This window comes from Camellia sinensis, chromosome 1, assembly GCF_055761805.1.
Source record: "Camellia sinensis isolate YWXY chromosome 1, ASM5576180v1, whole genome shotgun sequence".
Taxonomy (NCBI): Eukaryota; Viridiplantae; Streptophyta; class Magnoliopsida; order Ericales; family Theaceae; genus Camellia; species Camellia sinensis.
Genome location: NC_138961.1, coordinates 142,953,255 through 142,973,797, shown reverse-complemented (window position 1 = coordinate 142,973,797; position 20,543 = coordinate 142,953,255). Strand labels below are relative to the sequence as shown.

Sequence of the window (20,543 nt, the reverse complement as noted above, 5' to 3'; positions counted from 1 at the left end):
CCAAGTTCGAGGTAGAGAAGTTCGATGGAAGCAGCAACTTCGGCATGTGGAGATGCGAAGTTAAGGATATGCTTGTCCAAATGAACCTGCACTTCACTCTGGGAGACAAACCAGATGACCTGGACGAGATAGAATGGGAGAGGGTGAATCTCCTGGCCTGCAGTTCCATCCGACTTTGCCTTGCAAAAGAGGAGAAGTATGCCTTTACAGAATATGATATTGCGAAGAAGCTTTGGAAGGCGCTGGAAGATAAGTTCATGACAAAGAGCATTGAGAACCGGCTCTACTTGAGGAAGAAGTTGTTTCGTTTCGACTACATTAAAGGTATTTCGATGAACGAACACCTAAATAATTTCAACAAAATTATTACGGATTTGAAGAATTTGGATGATGACGTTGGTGATGAAGACAAAGCACTGTTATTGTTAAATTCCTTGCCTGACTCGTATGATCATCTCACTACTACTTTACTGTACGGTAAAGAGAAGATCAAGTATATTGATGTTGCAAACGCCTTGGTGAACAATGAGTTCAGAAGGAAAGATAAGTCTGTAAACAGGGACTCAACATCCGAGGCATTAACAGTCAAAGGCAGAACAAATAACAGAAGAAATACAAGGCGAGGAAAGTCTCGCTCAAAATCTAGGGGGAAACCTTCAGACAAAAGACGTCTTGCAAAAGACGAGTGTGCAGCTTGTCGCGAGAAGGGACATTGGGCAAAAGATTGTCCAAATAAAGACAAGACAGAAGAGAAGGTGAATATTGCACGAGATGGAGATAATGATGAAGGAGGAGCCTTCACAGTTTCATCATATGGCCAGTCTGATGAATGGATAATAGATTCCGGATGTTCATTCCATATGTGTCCTAACAAGCAGTGGTTCTCGAGCTTACGAGAGTTCGATGGAGGAGTTGTGCTGATGGGCAACGACCAAGCTTGCCAAACAAAGGGGATTGGAACAATTAAACTGAAGATCCATGATGGAACAATCAGAATTCTTGAAGATGTACGGTATGTACCAGATCTAACCAAGAATCTCATCTCAGTGGGAGTTTTAGACTCCAAAGGTTACAGAGTAACCATGGAAGGTGGAGTCCTTAAAGTTGTTCGAGGAGCATTGGTTGCAATGAAGGGTACTCGACAGGGAAATTTATATTTCCTAGATGGCTCTACAGTCACAGGGAGAGTGGCTGTCTCCACCAGCTCAGAAGATGATGCATCAGACACTTCCAAACTTTGGCACATGCGCCTAGGGCATGTCGGTGAGAAGGCTTTACAAGGGTTGGTAAAGCAAGGCCTGTTGAAAGGCGCCAAGACGGGGAAGCTTGAGTTCTGCGAGCATTGTGTATTGGGCAAGCAAACAAGAATCAAGTTTGGTACTGCAATTCACCGTACCAAAGGGATTCTAGCCTACGTCCACACCGACGTATGGGGTCCTTCCAAGACTGCATCGTTGGGAGGTAAACACTACTTTGTGTCGTTCATTGATGATTTCTCTAGAAGACTTTGGATTTATACAATGAAACACAAAGATGAAGTCTTAGACATCTTTCTTATGTGGAAGAAGATGATTGAGACCCAGACAGGCAGACGGATCAAGAAGCTCAGATCTGACAATGGTGGAGAATATACATCAGATCCCTTCTTTGAGGTTTGCCAAAATGCAGGGATAGTAAGACATTTCACAGTTCCTGGAACACCGCAGCAGAATGGAGTTGCAGAACGCATGAACCGCACTTTGGTGGAGAAAGTCCGGTGTATGCTGTCACAGTCTAGATTGAGCAAGGCATTTTGGGGCGAGGCATTGAACTATGCTCGTCATCTTGTCAACAGACTACCTACTGCAGCATTAGATGGGAAGACTCCCATGGAGGTATGGTCAGGAGTCCCAGTTACTGATTATGATCAGTTACGTATCTTTGGATGTCCAGCATATTTTCATGTTACAGAATCTAAGTTGGATCCAAGAGCCAAGAAAGCCATCTTCTTGGGCTTCGGTGACGGTGTCAAGGGATACAGACTGTGGTGCCCTGAATCAAAGAAAGTTCTCATCAGAAGAGACGTTACCTTTGATAAGTCTGCAATGCTGAAGCAACCAGATCCTCAACAGAATGAGGAAGCATTGAAGAAGTCAGTGCAGGTGGAGTTTGAGACTCCAGCAAAGACTAGTCAGCCAATCAACTATCCTGAAGAAGTCTCAGAGGATAGCTCTGAAGAGAGTTCAGATGAAAATGAAGATCCAGAGGCTTCGCAACAATCAGAACCCATTGCAATCAGGAAAGGAAAAAGGGTTACTAAGCAACCCAGTTGGATGACCGATATGGTAGCCTATGCACTTCCAATCATTGAAGACAATATTCATTGCACTTTCAAAGAAGCCGTGCATAATGCAGAAAGTGTCAAATGGAAGGAGGCTATGGATGAAGAGATCGGGTCACTTCACAAGAACCAGACTTGGGAGTTGGTGCAACTTCCAAAAGGCAAGAAAGCAATTGGGTGTAAGTGGGTTTACACCAAGAAGGAAGGCATTCCAGGAAGAGACAACATCAGATTCAAAGCTAGATTGGTAGCTAAAGGCTATGTTCAGAAGGAAGGAATAGACTACAATGAGGTATTCTCACCTGTTGTGAAGCACGCGTCTATTCGCATCTTGTTATCTTTGGTTGCACAGTTTGATCTCGAGCTCGCCCAACTCGACGTCAAAACTGCCTTCTTACATGGAGATCTTGAAGAGGAGATATACATGTCCCAGCCAGATGGTTTCAAAATTGCTGGAAAAGAGAATTGGGCCTGTAAGATGAACAAATCGTTGTACAGATTGAAGCAATCCCCGAGACAGTGGTACAAGCGATTTGATCGGTTCATGATGAAGACAGAATACACAAGAAGTCAATTTGATCATTGTGTATATTTCCGTAAGCTTCCCGACGGTTCCTTCATCTATTTGCTCTTATATGTAGATGATATGCTGATTGCATCTACGAGCAAGGTGGAGATTGACAAACTCAAGGCACAGTTAGCAAGGGAGTTTGAAATGAAGGATTTGGGAGAAGCAAAGAAAGTTCTTGGCATGGAGATCAAGAGAGACAGGAAGAAGGGCACGGTTTGTCTGACACAAACCCAGTATCTGAAAAAGGTGTTAGACAGATTTGGCATCAATGGGAAAACCAAAGCTGTAAGTACACCATTGGTGTAACGCCCTCAAAATTAACCCATTATATATATCATTGACATGCATTATTTAAAGAAGACAATTTATTAATTCATTCATCAGAGTATTACTAAATAAAGCATTACATGTAACATTGAATAAAATGCCTTACAGGCTTACATCTTTACAAGCCAACACTTGGATACAAAAATATGAGTTCTAACTCAATACAAGAAAAGCCCTAGGCTTGAATGTTTACATGTACTAATAAATAAAGACAATTAACTAAAGGTAGTCTTCTTCAAACCAGAAGCCAAACCCTCCCAAGCTAAGTCCTTGGAGGTAGTTTATCACCTGAACCTGAAAATGATGTTCCCATAAAGGGTGAGCCACAGCCCAGTAGAAATATTCTAAACCACATATAAGCAATGAATAAAGCAATAGCATTCAACAGATGGTTAACCAAGATAATCAATTACTTCATTTTACAGCCTCATGACACTATTGTCTAAGATACATTTTTACTTTCCAACTTAATCAACATGACTCAGAACCTGGCCGAACTTACAACAGTGAATTATATATATCATAGTCACATTCTTCCAATATCAACAAACAAATGAGACTCAAGCTCAATTCAAAACACTTCATACTTCCAGATTGATACACATTTTAGTGTTGTATCAATAAAACACTTCTATATAAATAAGCACACATAAAAGTGATGCTAATGGAGTCCATCCCCTATCTCCTCCCAAACAAAAATCCAGTTTAGAGGTCCATCCCCTATCTTCCCCTAAACCGTGGAGTACATCCCCTATCTCCTCCCACACAAAACAATGTATGCAAATGCAATGCTCAATCAATACACGTATTTTCTGTATCAATGCAATAGTCAAAATTAATGACTTAACCAATGTGATTAGTTTCAGTTATTCCTAATCCACATGCAATGTCTACAACAATCACGACTATCCTCCACCGATAGCCCAAAACAGTTATTTCTAAACTGAAAATAACTATGCCAACAATTCAATAGACAAATAATTCAAATTATCCAACTACGCCATTTAATCAATGAATTCCCCAATTCCATGAATTAAACCATCTTTTCCCATCTCCATGAATTAATTATACAAATTAATTTAATAATACAACTAGGGTTTTTCCCAGAATTTACCAAAGTATCCCCAACATATCAAAATACCAAAACTTAGAACAAAACCTATAAAATGGAGTAGGAAATCCCTACCTCAAAGAAAACAACCCAAATGGTGAAGACAGAGATGAGTGCCCAAATACCAAAGTGCTCCAAATCGCCAAATGTTCAGATTAATTGGAAGCCCTCGACTCACTCTATCTTTTTAATGAAGGATCTAGGGTAGAAACACTTCCTAAGTGGATCAAATCTAAGAGAGAAGGTGAGTAGGGAGAGAGAGAAGTCGGACCTAGGGTTTGGAATCAAAAAGAAGATGAAAAGGACTGATCAAAACCCGCTGCTGTGTATATAAACTGGACAGGCTCGCTCGAGCGAAGCCTTTGTCGCTCGAGCGACCAGACACAGAAAAGCTACGCTCGAGCCAAGGAAACCTTGCTCGAGCCAACAACCCAAAAGCTCGCTCGAGCGAAAGAAAACTCGATCGAGCGAGGAACTCAAATCCTCAGGTCTGTAATCAGACTCACGCTCGAGCGAAAGAACCATCGCTCGAGCGAAGAACAAACTAACTCGCTCTAGCGAAGAAAAACTCGCTCGAGCCAAGAATGCAAAGCTATAGGTCAAAACTGGACGCCATCTCTCGCTCGAGCGACCAACTCCTCGCTCGAGCGAAGAACCAAAATCCTGGACAGCAACACTTGGTTTCTAAACCCAACCAACCTGAAACAAACCTGCCCAACACATCCTATAATTCCAAATGAGAAAATAAAGGACAACAACAACAATTATACAATGACAGAATCTACGGAACCTGAGTCCGGATACAATAATCAAATGGGAAAAGACCGGGGTCGCTATAATTGGCCCCTCATTTCAAGCTTAGTGCTTCGTTGTCTCCACGCACAGAAGAAGAACGGAAGCATATAGCACAGGTTCCATATGCAAATGCAGTTGGTGCATTAATGTATGCTATGGTTTGTACACGGCCTGACATCTCGCATGCTGTGAGTATGGTAAGCAGGTATATGCATGATCCAGGAAAAGATCACTGGCAGGCATTGAAATGGATCCTAAGGTACATACATGACACGGTCAATCTGGGATTGAAGTTCGAGAGAGATAACCGACTCGGGCAGAATTTGGAAGGATATGTGGACTCAGATTATGCTGGTGACTTAGACAAACGCCGGTCAACAACAGGGTATTTATTTACGCTTGCTAAAGGGCCGGTAAGTTGGAGGTCAACGCTTCAGTCAATGGTGGCTTTGTCTACTACAGAGGCAGAGTACATGGCAGTGACGGAAGCCTTTAAGGAAGCTATTTGGCTACATGGGTTGATTGAAGACTTGGGAATTGTTCAGAAGCACGTTGAGGTGTTTTGTGACAGTCAGAGTGCCATTTGTTTGGCAAAGAACTAGGTTCATCATGCCCGCACCAAGCACATTGATGTCCATTTCCATTTTATCCGAGAAATTGTGAATAAAGGGGATATTCTGCTTCAAAAGATTGGTACTACAGATAATCCGGCCGATATGCTCACAAAGGTAGTTTCTGGGATCAAGTTCCAACATTGTTTGGACTTGGTCAACATCTCTCGGAACTGAGCACCTTCGGGTGCATGGCAGTGTTGATCGATCACTATGTTGGATAAGAGAATCCTCGCCAAGGTGGAGATTTGTTGAAAATTGGCTACAGATTCTTGCCAAACCATGGAAAGTGGCAGCCAGCTACATGGTGGGGAAGCCATGAGGCCATGTGAGTTGACCATGAGGCCATGAGAAGCCATGTGAAGCTTTAATCTGTAAAGCCACCGAAAGCACAACAATGGGCTGGCAGCCAGCTCATTTTAAAGAGTTCCTCTTGCATTTGTAATCTCTATATATAGAGAAGCTAAGGAGAGTTGAACACAGCTGAGATAATAGAGAGCAAAGAGAGAGAGAGAATTACAGAGAGTGTTGTAATTCTTACCATTTTGTTTAATATAGTGAATCCGCTGCCCGTGGACGTAGGCGACTTGCCGAACCACGTTAAAACTTGTGTGTTATTGCTTGTTTGAGTTCCCTGGTGTGCCCCCGATCCGCAACACAATCATCATCGACTCAATGCAAGGAGTGATTGGTGTACAACCACACGTTCCAAAAAGTAAAAAGCTTGAAGATTTTATTAGTAGATGGAAAAACAAAAAGCACCAAGAGAAAACTAGTAGTGATCTAAATGTTTTTCGGTTATGGGCATACGATGCAGCCATAGCCCTGGCAATGGCGGTTGAGAAAGTTGGGCCGTTGAATTTGAGCATTTCCAACATTGCAAAAAATTCAACCAGTGACTTTGAAAGTGTTGAGATGTCTCAAAATGGTATTCATCTTTGTCAAGCTCTTTCAAGCACTAGATTTAGAGGACTTAGTGGAAATTTTTGCTTTGTTGATGGGCAACTACAATCATCTGCTTTTGAGATTGTGAATGTGATCGGACATGGGCCGAGAGGGATCGGATTTTGGACGCCGAAACATGGAATTGTAAGACAATTAAAGTTTGATGCAGTAAATACGAGTTACAAGGATTACTCAACATCTCAGGCAAACCTTAAAGCTATTATATGGCCAGGTGATATACTAACGTATGAATTTTTTCCATTTATAGCAGCTATTCCTAGACTACTTCCATTTTTTTTTGTTATAATAACAAAGCTATATGTATAGACAGAATTAAAACATAGACAGGAAATGAAGATTATTGTTAGGGATTATAAAAAAAATATCATGAAGATGATCATAAAAGATTCTCCACCTTTGGATTACATATACAATAAAACATTACACACTAATCAAAGAATGAAAAATCTTCATGATGCATTTCATGATATTTTTTTCATAATCCCTAATATTATTCGGAAATGAATTGTGTGATTCAAATTTATTTTAAGTGTTACAATAGGTATCACCTATTGTACCACTTAATATAAATCTCAATAACATTATAATTTTTTATATTTTAATTATGTACAATAATTATTTCTCTTTTGATACTCTTCCACACTACTTCCATTTTATTTTTTGTTAATAAAATGGGACAAGGCTTCCTCTATTCCATTAAAGAGTTTTACAGCCAATTCTATTGACTTGATTTATTTACTTTCAAGTTAAGCTCAGTTTTTCACTTATTAATATCTTTAAAAAGTGTTGGAGTCAAATGAATATTTTAAGGCTTATTAGTGCATTAAAAAAGTATACAAGATTTATAAGTATTTAAGTCCATCATATAGGATTGACTAATAATTTAACTTCTATCCATTTAAGGGTCAAGTTGAAATGACCGGGTTCATACTAGGCTCACTTTGTTTATCTGAATGGTTGATATTCTCGGTCTTGCAGCATATCTAAAATGAAATTGAGCAAACATTAGTAGTCATATAGTTGGATCATTTGTGCTTTTAAAAAAAAAAAAAACTTTTTGCATTAAGGATCTACTTAGTAAATCATACAATATGAACAGTTTGAATTATCGAAATGAGCCCAAAGTGAGTTGAAAATTGCCTTAACTGGATTCTATAGACCGAAAAAAAGCCTATTCCAATGAATTATTACTTCTTCTTTTTTTGGCTTCATTTTGATTACTCTTTCACACACTTTTCATTTTATTAAAAACAATAATGTTACACTAATTATATTTTTATACCATATTATACTATCATATTTTAGTCAACATGACATTAGTGTAAAGGTCTAACTATTCATGTATACCTCCAATTCAATGACAATAAGTAAAGTGACAAATTAAACGAAAAAATAAGATGGTAGAAATAAATTTGTCACTGTAGCATTATTTTATTTAAAAAGGGTTTGTATTTTAATTTTTTTTTTTTTTTTTTTTTTTTTTGAGTTTTGAAGGTGATACTATATATACTCCGAAGGGATGGGTGGTGCCAACAAATGGAAAGGTGCTGAGAGTGGCAGTTCCAGTAAAGAATTTTTATACTGATTTTGTGAGGGTGAGGAGAGATCCTATCACTAACAGGACGATGGTCACTGGGTACTGCATAGACGTTTTCGACGCTGTAATGGCGGCGCTGCCATATTCGGTTCCATACGAGTACATTCCCTTTGAAAAGCCTTATGGGAGTGCAGGGAGGTTTTGACATCTTGCTGCACCAACTTTTCCTTGGGGTAGGTTAATTAAACACCCCTTCCCACCATAATTTATCGACTATTTTAATTATATAAATATTTTTTCAATTTAATGTTTTTTTCTATGTGTACATAATTCGATCCTTGAACACTAACCATTTTCTTACTTCAATCTTTAAAGTTTATTTTTTTTCAATAACTCTTGTTTCAAGTTTTTCTTAATTTACTCCTTAAATTAATTTCTGTTCAAAATTAATCAAAAAATATTACGTTAATTATCACATAATATAAAATATATATTATTATGAGTTATATACAACAAAATATTTTTATGTCACATAATTGTTAATGTATCATTTTCTATATAATTTTAAACATAAATTAGCTTTTGTAGTAAATTGAAAAATTTTGAAACATAAAGGGCCAAAGTGAAAAATAAATAAAATTTAAAAACCAAAATAATAAAAAAAATGATCAAATATAAAAGGGACAAAATATAATTTATCAACGTAATTCTCTCATATGAGATGTGATTACATCTCAATTGAAAGGGTTGTGTTGGATTATCAAATTCTATACACCCTCATTTGGGAACAAGTTTTTTTAGTAATTTTTTAGCTTTTTGGTGAAAATATGATATAAAAAAAATTAGTATATTGAATTTTTAATTTTTTACGAAAACATATGTAAAAAGTAAAGAGAAAAGGAAATTTTTGACTTTTTGATATAGATTGTTGGCTTTTTAATTTTTTTTAATGACTTTCTAAATTTTTAGCTAAAATTATCACTTGCCAAACGAGGAGGAATATATATTATATATTATTAGAAGGAATATATTTTACCAATACATTTGAGGTGGAAAAGGTGAGTCCGGATCCTCTCCAGCCAAAGGATCCCTCCAGTCAAGGGTCACGATTTGGCCACGTGGCCCTTTGAAGATCTACGGCTCAGATAAAAAAAAAAAAAAAAAAAAAAAATTCGTTTTTCACCAAAAACGTCTTCTTCAAATCATCTAAAAAAAAATCTGAACATCATCAATATCATCTTCAAACTTAATTGATTATTCAGATCATCTAAAGATGTTCAAATTTTATCAAACGCTAAAAAAATCTTCAAGATCAGATTTGAACATCAATCTTAATTGATAAAATTTGAACATCATCTTCAAGCTTCAAACTTCAAAATTTGAACATCAATCTTAATTGATTATCAAACGCAGATCTGTGATAAAATTTGAACATCAATATCATCTTCAAACTTCTTCAAACTTAATTGATTATTCCCCTCAACATTTCAGTTCCGTTTTTTTTTTAAATTGATATTTTCAATACAGATCTATGAGTAAATCTGTAAAAAAAAAATCAGATTTCAAATCTGCATAAATTTTTTTTCTTGAAGATCATCAACATCTGCAGAAATTTTTTTTAGTTTTGATGCAGATTTCTGTGTTCAAAAATCTTTGAAGATCATCAATATATATTCTTGAAGATCATCTATCCATTGTTTTTCAGAAATCTGCATATATATTCAAATCATCTAAAAAAAATCTGAACATCTTCAACATCATCTTCAACACCTTCATCATCTATCCATTGAAGATCATCAAGATCATCTGCAGAAAAAACGCATCAAATCTTCATCATCTTCAACATCATCATCTTCAACATCATCATCATCTTCATCAACAACAAAAAAAAAAAATTCCTCTGCAGATCCGAATCTACAAATCTTCATCATCTTGATTTTTCTTCTTTTTCTTCTTCCAAAATATCTGCATTAGAAAAACGCAAGAAAAAAGAAAAAAAAATGCATCCTCTGTTCTTCCATTTCAGAGAAATGAAATTCTTTTTTTATTTTTTATTTTTATCTGAGCCGTAGATCTTCAAAGGGCCACGTGGCCAAATCGTGGCCCTTGACTGGAGGACAGGAGGGACTTTTGGCTGGAGAGGATCCGAACTCGGAAAAGGTTGGGGATGATTGTCAGACGTGGTGGTGTGGTGGTGACAGCAGAAGAGAAGATGAAAAACAGATTTAATTTTTTTGATAATTTAATTTCGGCGTATAAAGGTATTTAAAAATAATAATAAGAATTCTTTTTTTTTTTAAGTTATGACTTATTTGTATTTTACTTTATGAATTTCAAGACTCAACAGTTAACTATTTTAAAGTATTATTTTGTTACACTTTTTTTTTTCCAGTTTTCTAATCAACAAAAAGAAAGAACTTGTTACACTTAACACTTTTTATTAGAATTTTGTTAGAGATTTGAACAAAACTATATCATGTGCGAAGTATATGACACAATTTATTATTTTTTTAGAACAATAATATTTTTATTTGGTGATCTCATTTGCAGTGGGAAAGTGAATATGAAATTACTAAATAACGGCATTATTAGGGTTATAATTTATAAATATGTCACTTTTTTGGTTTTTTTGTTGGATGAACAGAAATTTGATGCTGTTGTTGGAGATGTTACTATTAGGGAAAACAGATCCAATTACATGGACTTTACATTCTCATACACTGAATCTGGTGTGACAATGATCGTACCTTTCAAAGACAAGAAGAATTACAAAAGTGCATGGGTTTTTTTTGAAGCCATTGACTTGGGATCTATGGGTGACAAGTACTTGTTTCTTTGTGTTCATTGCTTTTGTGATTTGGATCCTTGAACATCAAATTAATGAAGATTTTAATGGGACTCCTCTGCGACAAGTCAGCACTAGTGTTTGGTTCTCTTTCTCAACCATTTTCTCCCACAGTAATTCCCTCTCTTCCTTCTCTTCACTGCATTTGCATATCATTGTATAAAGAGCTTGAAGCCACAAAACACTAGAAAAAATATTATAGCAGCAGTTTGTCTCATCACAACTACAAATTTTAGTTGTCTAGAATTTATGGATTGTTTATCCAACAAGAGTTAAAACATTAAGAAACCAATTCCATATGGTCATGCATTGTCCATGCAAGCAAGACAAAACATAACATTTAGGGTATGCTTCCATCTTCAACTTGTAAAAAGAAAGGAAAAGTAACAAAATTTTAATTTCTACTTTTGTTATGTTCCTTTTCTCTTTGCTTTTTCCTTCCCAAATTTCTACTCTATTATTTAGAGAACTTCTAAAAAATTTAACCACATCAAATTGATGATACTTATGAATATTGGGAAGAACACAAACAAAGATAGAAACAATCACACAAGACATCAAATATTACGTGGTTCAACAGAGCCAACATTGAGGGACAATCCCACAAACTATAATTGTCACTATCAAAAAGAATGAATACATATAGAGCTATAAGTATTATAAACCCAAGAGGTATTTCAACATAACAACTTATATTTATAGTACAATCATCAAATAAATTTAGTTTCTTTACGATCCAATTCAAAACTAATAAGGAAACTTGTAAAATCGAGTAAAATAAATCTTTCTACAAATCTTTATTCAATTAAGAAATAAGATTAATCAAACTAAATTAATTTGCCAGTGGACAACGAGTCAAAAACTAACAAGAATAGTTTGCTTCTATACCACTATCATCCATATCCTTCTAACAATGGTGAATAGTTTGATATCTCGTGGTCCTATTCTAGTCCAACAATCACTACGAGAAAATTGACTTTTTACGTCTATTTTTTTGCGACCGTCTATTTAACCGTAGCAAAAAATATACTTATGACAACATTTTTCAAGGTTTTTATTTTCCCTATTTTCTTTTATTTATATTTGCCCTAGTCTGGCACTGACTCGCTCAAACTCTTGACATCGTTCTCTTTCTCTCGCTCGCCCATCGTTGTCTGAAGAACAACGGTATGAATCTCTCTCTCTCTCTCTCTCTCTCTCTCTCTCTCTCTCAATATCTCTTGATCTCTCACATACTTTCTGTATATACATTTGCTAATAGAGTCTGGACAACTGTTATTCTGCAACCACTTTTTGTCAATTTCTAACATTTTATCTTCTTCAATCACAAGCAAGATTGATGTTGATACATCACGTACTAAATGGGAACCTTTACGAAACGCCTAGTAAAGTAAAAATCAATCGAGGTATTATAAGAAATTTGGGTGAGAAGAAATATATATATATATATGCACATGATGAGACAGAGGTCTTAAATAGATAAATCGGTAGTATCGAGCAAAATATATTAGATGATGCAGTCATAAGTTTTTTATAATCATTTGTGACAATTTTTTGGTATTTGACAACCATTTAATGCATTGCCAAAAATGCCATTTGTTGTAATATTGGCTAAAATGAGTATCAATAACGTGTATTGACCATTTTCTATTGATTTGCAACCAGTTTACAAGTTGATTAGATGATTTTAAAAAATTTACAACCGCAACACCTAATTTCTAAAAGGTATCATATGATATTTATGATATTATTACATAACTACTAATACTGATATGTCTCCCGATATCATTATTTAAAATTGTGATAGGAACTAAATTATCTGCATAGATTATATTGTGAATTACAAGACTTAAATAATGGTGTCGAAAGATCAACAATTGGATATGTATTTGTATTACCCTATTTGTTTCAGACAGCTGCCAAAATTTAAAACCATGAATGAGAGAGAGAGAGAGAGAGAGAGAGAGAGAGAGAATATACAAAGCCAAAGCCGCCAGTCTTGTGGATTGGTGCAACCATGGTATATTTTGAGCAGTGTTTTCCAGTAAAGAGTTTCAAGTAAGGAATTTCATCGAAAGCAACAACTATACTTTGATTTGAGAGAGCAGCATCCAATTCTCCTTCCACAGTATTATAGCCCTTAAGTTGAGAATCACTGAAATTCATTCGTTTCATGATATCATAAATAAATGAGACTTTTGGATACCCAACTGATTGCCCTTTGTTTATAATCTCTTGCACATCAGTAATAGATGGTTCTAGTTGATGAACTGTCAACAGTGAGGTTAAGCTAGCTGTGTAACTTTGAGTCAGAATTAACACCACGAAACACCATATGATCACCACAAACCTCGCCAAGTTACTTACTACTTTCTCCTCTGTAATAAATGTTATTTTGGTAATTAGTACAAATAAAATAAAAATAAAAAACAAATAAACAAACTTAGAAAGAATTCTTAAATGCTAACATTGCTATTTCAAATGGATTTGAGGCCATTATTATTATTATATATGACTGACCAAGAAAGCATTCAAACTCTTGGGTTGTGATGCTATGGGTATATGATAAGAGTATTAAGTCCATATGTCCAAATGCATAGTTGCAGCACCAACAACAGTCTAAGTTCAAGCAGCTCAACCAAGGGTTGTAGCCTCAGCACAAGTGTGTGCAAGTGAATTGTACATGTAAGGAATTGAAAGTAGCTAGTTTAGATTCAAGATCAACGACGGGCTTGTATAAGTACAAGTGTAATAGAGAAGGGGATTAGTGAGTTAGAGTTTGATATAAATATCTGTAACCTCTTGTTAATTGATTCATCCAATACAGAAATCAGTTTCTTGTTAGTATATCATGGAATTTCGATCATACATCTTGTGTTTAAATTTTAGACTTGAGTATGTTAGTTTTGGAAATGCATCCCCTCCACATTACTATTTTTCATATTCTTTAATACTTCAATTTGTGAGTCTCATTGATCCGAACTATTGATCTCATAATCTTTGTAGCGAAGACTATTTGTGATATCAATGAACAAATAAAAAAACTGCATTTTGTTTTATAAACTCATAGTTATTGTCCATTTTAAAAAATAAAATGTAATTTTGTCATGTGTTTAGTGATATCTGATGAAATTGATTTTCTACACAGTTCATCTTTACTACTGGGTCTACGGGATGAACAGTTTGAATCACCATTAAAATGTTCATCTCGTAGACCCAGTAGTACAGATGAACTGTGTAGAAAATCAATTTCATCAGATATCACTAAACACATGACAAAATTACATTTTATTTTTTAAAATGGACAATAACTATGAGTTTATAAAACAAAATGCAGTTTTTTTATTTGTTCATTGATATCACAAATAGTCTTCGCTACAAAGATTATGAGATCAGTAGTTCGGATCAATGAGACTCACAAATTGAAGTATTAAAGAATATGAAAAATAGTAATATGGAGGGGATGCATTTCCAAAACTAACATACTCAAGTCTAAAATTTAAACACAAGATGTATGATCGAAATTCCATGATATACTAACAAGAAACTGATTTCTGTATTGGATGAATCAATTAACAAGAGGTTACAGATATTTATATCAAACTCTAACTCACTAATCCCCTTCTCTATTACACGTGTACTTATACAAGCCCGTCGTTGATCTTGAATCTAAACTAGCTACTTTCGATTCCTTACATGTACAATTCACTTGCACACACTTGTGCTGAGGCTACAACCCTTGGTTGAGCTGCTTGAACTTAGACTGTTGTTGGTGCTGCAACTATGCATTTGGACATATGGACTTAATACTCTTATCATATACCCATAACATCACAACCCAAGAGTTTGAATGCTTTCTTGGTCAGTCATATATAATAATAATAATGGCCTCAAATCCATTTGAAATAGCAATGTTAGCATTTAAGAATTCTTTCTAAGTTTGTTTATTTGTTTTTTATTTTTATTTTATTTGTACTAATTACCAAAATAACATTTATTACAGAGGAGAAAGTAGTAAGTAACTTGGCAAGGTTTGTGGTGATCATATGGTGTTTCGTGGTGTTAATTCTGACTCAAAGTTACACGGCTAGCTTAACCTCACTGTTGATAGTTCATCAACTAGAACCATCTATTACTGATGTGCAAGAGATTATAAACAAAGGGCAATCAGTTGGTTATCCAAAAGTCTCATTTATTTATGATATCATGAAACGAATGAATTTCAGTGATTCTCAGCTTAAGGGCTATAATACTGTGGAAGGAGAATTGGATGCCGCTCTCTCAAATCAAAGTATAGTTGCTGCTTTCGATGAAATTCCTTACTTGAAACTCTTTACTGGAAAACACTGCTCAAAATATACCATGGTTGCACCAATCCACAAGACTGGCGGCTTTGGCTTTGTATATTTTCTCTCTCTCTCTCTCTCTCTCTCTCATTCATGGTTTTAAATTTTGGCAGCTGTCTGAAACAAATAGGGTAATACAAATACATATCCAGTTGTTGATCTTTCGACACCATTATTTAAGTCTTGTAATTCACAATATAATCTATGCAGATAATTTAGTTCCTATCACAATTTTAAATAATGATATCGGGAGACATATCAGTATTAGTAGTTATGTAATAATATCATAAATATCATATGATACCTTTTAGAAATTAGGTGTTGCGGTTGTAAATTTTTTAAAATCATCTAATCAACTTGTAAACTGGTTGCAAATCAATAGAAAATGGTCAATACACGTTATTGATACTCATTTTAGCCAATATTACAACAAATGGCATTTTTGGCAATGCATTAAATGGTTGTCAAATACCAAAAAATTGTCACAAATGATTATAAAAAACTTACGACTGCATCATCTAATATATTTTGCTCGATACTACCGATTTATCTATTTAAGACCTCTGTCTCATCATGTGCATATATTTATATATATATATTTCTTCTCACCCAAATTTCTTATAATACCTCGATTGATTTTTACTTTACTAGGCATTTCGTAAAGGTTCCCATTTAGTACGTGATGTATCAACAGCAATCTTGCATGTGATTGAAGAAGATAAAATGTTAGAAATTGACAAAAAGTGGTTGCAGAATAACAGTTGTCCAGACTCTACTAGTACGGTGTCTTCCAATAGCCTGGGTGTCCATAGCTTTTGGGGACTATTTCTCAAAGTTGGAGTTGCTGCTTCTTTTGCTCTCATTATATCTATGGCTGTGTTAGCTTATGAGCATAGGAGTTTCTTGGTGCACTTGGATCTCAAATATTTGTGGAGGAAGTACATTCTCAAGCATGAAGACATTGTCACTGCCATTGACACTCACCAAGATCAGGCATGTCCATCATCATCACCCTTGTCAATCACTCCATCACCGCCTACTCAATACTCTTCCGCTCGATGAACTGTTTCAGATGACACCGATGAGGCTTTTACTCATTTCGAAAGAGAAGTGGTCGAATCTCAAAACTCAAGACACTGAGAACTCATCATTTATATCACAAATGAAAATAGTTGATAAATTATTGTGTATTACCAATCTAGAAAAAAAAAATAATTTGAAAAACATCGTCCTTTTTATTTCATAGAAAAGTAATGAAGCACTTGTGTTTAAATTATAAATAAAATTTCTTAACCTGAATGACTTTCAAAAAAATTAGGATAAATTATGCAAATGGTCCGTGTAGTTTACACGATGTGTCAATTTGGTCTCTATTGTTTCAATTTGCTCGATTTTGCCCCTTAATTTAATAGATTATGTCATTTTGGTCCAATAAATAACTGTTGTTAAGTTTGGTGGACGAAAAGTCTACACAATGTGTCACTTTGATCCCTATAGTTTACATAATGTGTCAATTTGGTCCCTATTATTTTAATTTGCTCGATTTTCAGAGGGACTAAATTGACACTTTATGTAAATTACAGGGACCAAATTGACACATAGTTTGACTTTCCGTCCACCAAAGTTAACAATCGTTATTTATTAAACTAAAATGACACAATTCGTTAAATGAAAGGGCAAAATTGAGCAAATTGAAAAAACATGGACCAAATTGATACATCGCGTAAACTACAGGGACTATTTGTATAATTTATCCAAAATTTTATATTGAAAAAGTTATCATACTGATTGAGAAACGATAGTAGACATTTAGGCTATTGAGCTTATTGAGAAAATTCATAAAAGAGTTAAGCGCATATATATATATATATATATATATATATATATATTGTACGAGTACGAAATAATCCTTCTCGTATAATCCTGAGTTTGAAGAGGATTTTTTGGCAGGGAATATATGCGTAACAGGCTATACTACTTTGGGGATCCATCAGACCAACCTTCTTCGACTTTAGCCAATTTTCAAGCGTCTGTTTAGACTCCTTATATAACTTGTGTTTTTCTGTTCAAACTTTAGAGTTATGGCATGCCCGTATGGGTCATGTTAACTTTCAATATTTATTTCAACTTTTCCCTTTATTAAATAAAGCTTGCAAGGATTCTAAATTTCATTGTGTTACTTGTGAGTTATCTTAATGTATCTGTACTAGTTATATACCACATATGACACAAGCCCCTAGTACTTTTGAGCTTATTCGTTCTGATATTTGGGGTCCCTCTCTTGCTCCTACTTTTTCAGGTCATCGTTATTATGTGACTTTTATTGATGATCACACTAAGTGCACTTAGGTCTATTTACTTCACTGCATGTCTGATGTGTTTCCCATCTTCGTTCAATTTTTGAAATGGGTAAGACACAATTTCGTACAGTTGTTCGAAACATCCGCTCTGATAATGGTGGGAAATACATCTCCAACGAGTTTCGTTCCCACCTTAATCGAACGGGTATTCTTCAACAACTTACGTGTCCTCGGATCCCTGAACAAAATGGTGTAGCTGAACGTAAAAACCGTCATATTATGTCTGTCATACGTTGTCTTCTTCGTGGCATGTGTGTGCCTAAGTCTTATTGGTACATAGCCTGTTCTTACTGTTGTCTATCTCATTAATAGGACTACTAGTCGTGTGTTATATGGCCTTACCCCATTCCATATTCTTATGCCTAATACTACCATTATTCCTCTTTTGCCTCGTGTTTTTGGGTGTACATGTTTTGTTCAGGACTGGTGTCCCACTCACGCTAAGTTAGATGACAAGTCTATTCGTTGTGTCTTTTTAGGGTATTCTTCCATGTCTAAAGGATATAGATGTTTTGATCCTATATCTCATCATTTTCACTACACTCTGGATGTGTATTTGTCTCTCATCTCTCTCCCTCTCTGTCGATCTGGGTCAGTGTGTTTCTATCTCTGTCTCGCCGCCTCTTCCCATTTCTGTAGGGTTTGTATATGTGTTTTTTCTTTCATTTTCTGTTCATGTCGTATTTGCATGTTAGGGCTTTTTCTTATTTCGTGAATGGATTTGGTTGAAATTTCAGATTATGGATTTCTGATTCCCGATTTTGGATTGTTGAACCGTATGACCAATATGAATTTTGTATTGGTATTAGGGACAAGCCACCAACAAAAACTTGTGAACCATTGGAAAGTTCAAATTTGCATTGGTATATTGACAATTTGGGAATAAAATCATTGGTATATTGACCTCTAATATATCAGTTAACAATGATTGATTTTATAAAATTAGAGATATATTGATTGATATATTAGAGGGATATATTACAGGTCAATATATCTGAAAAAATCATTGATTTTATCAAATCATTGGTATATTGACCTCTAAATTACCGATGATTTTATCAAATTTGCACTGATTTTATTGACCTCTAAAATCATTGGAAAGTTCAGAGGTATATTGACCTCTGAAAAAATTATTGATATATTAGAGGGATATACCTCTAATCATTGAACTTTCCAATGATTTTAGAGGTATTAGACTGAACTATTGAACTTTCCAATAATTTTTGAACTTTCCCTCTAATACCTCTAATCATTGAACTTTCCAATGCTTTTGTTACGGGTTTAGGGTTTTTCCATGTACAGCTTTTGTTGTTTTCATATGAGTGATGGGAGTATTCTCATTCTTAGTTGTATTTTCCTCTCTCATCAGGTCTCACTCTCTACCAAACCTACACACCATCATTTTTGGGTTTGAGGAACAACTTCGAATTGGGTATGTACCATGCAGCAATCAATAACAACTACATTCCTAATCTTCATGTGTTATAGTTTTCAGAATATTTGTCGTCATTTGATGCAAATTTTCAATGATTTTATTTGGGAATTTTTTCCCCTCATTCTTTGAATTTGGAACTCTATTAATGATAGTCTTGTTAATATACCATCTTTGGTGATTTTCTTTCCCTCTTTTAAGTGTTAGTGGTGGTTGTCTTCAGTTTTTATAGAATTTTCCCAAATTACATAATTTTTGAATTATTTTATGTCTTATTCACCCAAGTTTTTTTTTTTTTGAATTGTTGAAAAGGATTGGTGATTCTAGCATCGATCTCAGAAGTACAGCAAGGGTAATACTTTTTCCTTATTTAAATATTTAGTTTCCATTTTATTCTTTTTTTTTTAGGACGAATTTCCATTTCATTCTTGTGGTTATGGTTTATCTTCTTGATTAGCCACAATGATTTGTAATATATGCTGGTGTTGGTCTTACACAGACTTTTTACTCTTTTTGTACCTTTTAAAGGTCCCGAAGAGCTTCCCAAGTGGAACTATGATGGATGTAGCATATGCCAAGCTCATGGAGAAAAGTGTTAATTGATCATATTGTATGTCATCTTGTTTTCACTTTTTTTCCTTATTATATTGATTGCTTTTTTCTAGTATTATTTTCCATGTTTTGGTAGATTTAAATTTAAATGAAATGGGTGCTTGCTTTTGTAATTTGGTTATATAACATGACAATCTTGAATCAATTTTTAAAGATCCATTCTGGTGGGGTAACAATATATTGGTAGTGGTGAATTAAGCCTGCATTTTGCATTCAATTTTGTTTGGTTTTTGGAGAATTTTCATTATGATGTGGTAAACAAATTTTGTTTAGTTGTCTTTCTCATTACATTGTCTTCTTCATCGGGCATGTGTCAATATTTTTCTATACTGTATTTTATATTTTCTTGCTATTCATATTCTAAGTCTATCATGTTTTTAAAAAAATTAGAATATTGACTTTTTTAATACTTGTTATTTTCCTCTCTAAGAGTTCTTAAATATGTTATAATTGTACACCCAATACACGTGGACGTTAGGATATGCATCTTTAACAAATTATAGTTGAACAACCAGTAGTTTGCTTTGGGTATTTTGCTTTGGGATTATCAGTTAACAAAACATTTTCTTCTCCCCTCAGCATGGGTTAGCAATATAATGTCATGAACTAAAATTATGGAAAGACGTTGCTGATGACCCAACAATGAACACATACCCCATGACGGCGTGCTGATGACCAATCAACAAACACACTACGAAAAACTTGAGGTT

The 20,543-nt window shown here is 34.9% G+C and overlaps 1 pseudogene; it reads left to right on the top strand.

The window, feature by feature from the left end:
• Window positions 1–19,277, top strand: part of LOC114302962 (glutamate receptor 2.7-like) — a 30,011-nt pseudogene extending 10,734 nt beyond the window's left edge.
• Window positions 19,278–20,543: the final 1,266 nt, after the last annotated feature.